This window comes from Hevea brasiliensis, chromosome 8, assembly GCF_030052815.1.
Source record: "Hevea brasiliensis isolate MT/VB/25A 57/8 chromosome 8, ASM3005281v1, whole genome shotgun sequence".
NCBI classification, from domain to species: domain Eukaryota; kingdom Viridiplantae; phylum Streptophyta; class Magnoliopsida; order Malpighiales; family Euphorbiaceae; genus Hevea; species Hevea brasiliensis.
In genome coordinates, this window is record NC_079500.1 from 42,830,214 (window position 1) to 42,835,165 (window position 4,952).

Genomic DNA, 4,952 nt, shown 5'->3' on the forward strand with positions numbered 1-4,952 from the left:
ACGAATGTTTAATTTTATTTTATTTAAAAATTTTTCATCACGTCTCCATATTTTAATTAATTTTTCAAATTAATTTTAGTCTAACAAAATTACTATAATCTAACATAAACTTGCTACCATTTTTTTTTAATATGAAGTTAATATTCTTTTTAAGGACTTTTACGATAAAGATAATAAAAATCAAAATAAATAAATAAATAAACTCAAATTGTGGACTTTTCTATTCCTTACATTTTTGAAGTTAAGAGGAAAGCAAGTCAGACTATTTCTTGATGGGAGGAAAGGTTCATAGACTATAATTATTAAGCATTTTCCGTGTTACAAAGTCTAAGCCCCTTATTGAAGGCAAGACCTTTTAAAATGTCTTTCCTACTCAACATATATAGAAATTAAGCACTATAAACAGAAACAAGAACACCATTGATATCCACCAACCACAATTGAGAGGAAGTCCTACAATTTTACCATTTGGATCCAATGGTTCCTAAAACCTTTCCTCTTTTTGGAACCATTTTGCTCCTCTTCTTGATGCACCTACCCAATACCATCCAATCAAAACCAAGTGGAGATCCTTTGGGTTCATCCAACACCTAGAGGGATGCCACAAGGGTGAATCCACAAGTGGGCTCAAAAACCTTGAACGCTATCTTGAGAAATTTGGGTACTTAAACTATGCCAAAAATAGTAGCAACAACCATGCAAATGATGATGAGTTTTCGATCTTTTAGAGGCAGCAATCAAGGATTACGAGCACAATTATCACCTGAAAGCCACTGGAGTCCTGGACAATAACTGAGTGTCTCAGATGATGAAGCCTAGATGTGGGGTGCCAGATGTTGTAAAAAATGGCACAAATAATCACTACCATAATCCCAAATCCATCCATTCAGTAGCCCATTACAACTTCTTCCCTGGGCCCCGATGATGGCCTCCAGAGAAGCCATTTAAGATAGAGGATTCGTTCTAGGTTCCAAGTCCCTGGAACATAGAACTTCAGGTCTATATGTGCACAAGCTTTTCAAATATGGGCGCAAGTTACCCACTTCACATTCGAGGAGGTTGCTGCCAATTCTGAGACAGAAATAGAGATCGGATTCCATAGGAGGTTCAATGGAGATAGTGACCCTTGTGATGGATGGTCAGGGACTTTAGCACATGCAACTGCACTAACTCATAGAAGGTGCCATTTTGATGGACATGAAATTTGGAGTGCAAATCCTGGTCCTAATGAGGTTGACCTGGAATCAGTTGCAGTTCATAAAATAGGACATCTTCTGGGTCTGTACCATAGCGAAGACCCAAATGCTATCATGTATTCACCTTCAGTTATGGGATTACCCAAAGGGATTTGGGTACTGATGATGTTCAAGGAATTCATACTCTATATGTATTGCAGTAATGGGTGCGTTACAAGAAAAATCTAATAAAAATGGGAGCAATTGAGATCCGATAAGCTTTGGAAAGGTTAGTTTTACATGACAAAAAAATGTTTGAATGTAATATTTCTGATGATTCTCACTTTGGATCCTCAACATGGTTTTTGTTTTCTACTCCATATAAATAATTTTAGTCTTTAATTAGAGTTTGAATTTCATTTGAAGCTCAATCAATCAATAATAATAATTGTCGCAAGGGATTTTGCGGTCGCCTGGACGAACCCTCACCGAAGTGGGAAAGAGTGAGGAGTCGCCTCCTTAGTTTTGAGGGTAACTAAAGAAAACCATTTGCGAAGATAAATTGAAATAAAACCACTTCAAACCAGAGATTCTAAGTTCGGGGTCCGTAAACGGGTGGGGAAGGTGTTAGGCACCCCACCTCGTCCCTTAATAAGGGTAAGTATATTTAACTTTGCATTAGTTAGAAGGGCTTGAATGGACATGTTGATCCTTTTAACTAAAGGAGCATTTGATTTTTCACTAAATTTGGATCACCCAGATACATAAGTAAATGAGACAACCTTAGTGAATTACTGTTGCAGGTTAATCTTATCTAAAAGAACTATTTTATTAAAATTTAATTTAAGAGTTGTATAAGAACTCTTCTCCGAACTCTTTAATATTTATTAAAATTTTGAGTTGAGATCGGATAAGAACTCTCCTCCGATCCCTATTAAATCATTAAAAATTTTGAGTTGAGACCGGATAAGAACTCTCCTCCGATCTCTATTTAATGCTTATTAAAATTTTGAGTCGAGACCGGATAAGAACTCTCTTCCGATCTCTATTAACTATTTATTAAAATTTTAATTTGAGACCGGGTAAGAACTCTCTTCCGATCTCTATTAACTATTTATTAAAATTTTGATTTGAGACCGGGTAAGAACTCTCCTCCGATCCCTATTTAATTAAAGTTTTGAGTTGAGAATCGGATAAGAACCCTCTTCCGATCTCTTTTAAATTAACAGGAACCTTAATGGGATTTTTCCGATCTCCCAAATTTTAATTTTAGCTACATGTCATAAGGTCCTAAAGCTAAAGATTCTGGCGTTCTAAGGTGCTGGGGATAAGGCTTCTTTTAACTAGTTGATATTTTGCGACTAAATAAGAAAAGTTGGAATAAATTTTGCTGACCTCCCCTAAGGTCACTTTACCAGTACCTATGAATGTCCGATCTATTTTGTTTCGTTTACTTTGGCTTTATCCCACTTTATGGCATCTTGCCGAATTGTCGTTTACGTCAGCTTAATATTGTGGCTATTTTCCTGACGTATTATTCAGGCTCTCTCTCTTAAAAGAGACCCATAAGTTGCAGTTATCTATATTTTACCCAGCCGCTTACACGCTACTAGGAACCAGAAAATTAGCATTCAGAAACGATAAAGGTTAATAAAACGATAGACTGATCACTAAAGAAATAAACTCGAGAGTAACATTCTTTAAGGTTCTTTGACACCAAATGAACTTGGAGAAAATCACATGCATAAAAAGGACAAAGAGAATGCGAAAAGTAAACGTAAACACTTAACAAAACGGCAATATGAGCTCTTACCTGTAAGGAGCCAAATCTATTGAAATGACTACAGGGTGACAAATAGTAATAAGACAGCAGACTGATTAGCTTGAGGGCTGGTGTTCTTTGTGAACTGAAAGATGCTTAGCTAAAATGCAATAAGATTAAGATAAAAACCGAGTGAAATGAAATTGAGCTTGGATAATGGGAATGAAGACAGATATGATAAAAGGCTGAGAGTGAGAGAGTGACCGGATAATGAACAAACTGAAAATGTAGAGTTCCAGTATTCAGAATCCTTTTTTAAGAAAACACTTCAGAAAACTAGTTTCAAAATTCTTTCTAATCAAAACTTCAAATTAGCAGAGTAACAAACTGAATCAAGTTTTAGAGTTCTTCCGCTATAATAACTGCCTCTCTTTTTTGCCCTTCCCCTGAACAGTTTTTTCATGCAGGCATTTATAGGAATCGGGTACTCCCCATGAAGGGTCAGGATTCATTTTGAGGGAGATGGAGGGTCAAGATTTCAAAGGACATGATCGGTTGTTCAGGAATTAAAGAGAATCAAAATGAATGGCTGAGATCACTCTTCAGAATATTTGTCCTTTTCTTCTTTCAATCCGACGGTCCCAAATCTTCTCGTCCGGAACGATCTGAGGGCTAAGAGCGAAAGACGCTGGTATTGTCGTCTTCTCTCTTGATCCAAGGGTTCCGGGTTTGTCCTTACAAGTGAGATCAACGGTGGGGATTGGGATGTACAGGACTGTCATGACATACCACGGCACTGTCAAGATGGCGATTCTTAGGCGTGCGGTGGAGATCTCGTCTGCAACGCTTTAACTACCTCGGCTCTGATTCTGACGACGGTTATTTGGGATTTGTCTTATTCCTTTTGTCTTTCGATCCCTCTTCTTGACATGCTCCTATTCCGATCTCTTATGTTAATCTCCCGTCTTCCGATCTATTATTCCGATCTCTCCCTTTCTCTGGTCCGGTCTGGTCAAAGCATTAATTTTCCCTCGATTCCCGAGGCGTTCGCTTCGTTTTCTGCTCAGCAATAAATGCCCGTTTTCCCCCTATATATACCCCTGACGATGGACACATTTCCTTCATCTGATTTTTCTCTCTTTCTTCTTTCTTTTCTAGTTCTAGCTGCTCCGGCGGTCGTTCCGGCCATGATCGTGGTTTTTGATCCTTCTCCGATGGGCTTCCTTATTCCTCGATTGAAGATTTACGACCCCGGTGATCGCATAACCTTGTCTGATGCTCCGCTGACCCTTGGCGGTTGCTTCCTCAAGTTCATTCGGCTTCTCTCCACATTGAGTGTTCCGACAGCGGTTTCCTCCCACATTGGGTGTTCCGACAGCGGATTAAGCTCCGATCGGCGACACCCTTGGGATCAGTTATAAACCTGGGACTCTTTAGATAGGATGTCCCGCCGGTCTCTAGAGATCGCCCAAATGATGTAATCCTTCAATGTAATCAGATTTCTAGGGATCGCCCAAATGATGTAGTTAGACCTTTATTGTAATCCGATCCCTAGAGATCGTCCAAATGATGTAATCCGATCTTTTGAAAATAAAAATCTTGTTTCTCTAATTATTGATTATTTTCCGATCTCTGATATATTTGTCCAATCTGATTCCTAACAAAACGACTCTTAACTAATCCTTCATTCAAGATATTCAACTTATTATGCCGATCTCCATTTAACCGATCTCTTTGGAATGTTTGAATATTTGAGAGAAGTCGAAACATTGCGAGTCCCACCAATCGATGCGTTGCCTAGAGCCTCGTGAGCATTAAATGCTCGGACTAGTATAAATAGGGGTGGGGGGTTAGCCAGTTGTTCTCTCATTCTATTTTTAGTCCCCTGCTCACAACTTCGAAGTTCTCTCGTTTTCTCAAGTTCTTCCGACGCCGATCAGACTCCGGTAAGGGCTTTGATCTTCTTTTTAGTTTAAGTTCTTTATTTCTTTTGAAAATGAGCGGTGCCGAAGGTC

General features: G+C 38.7%; 1 pseudogene; it reads left to right on the plus strand.

Moving 5' to 3' along the window:
* The first annotated feature begins 414 nt into the window (after window positions 1–414).
* LOC110657411 (metalloendoproteinase 3-MMP-like) lies at window positions 415–1,545 on the plus strand (annotated as a pseudogene).
* Window positions 1,546–4,952: the final 3,407 nt, after the last annotated feature.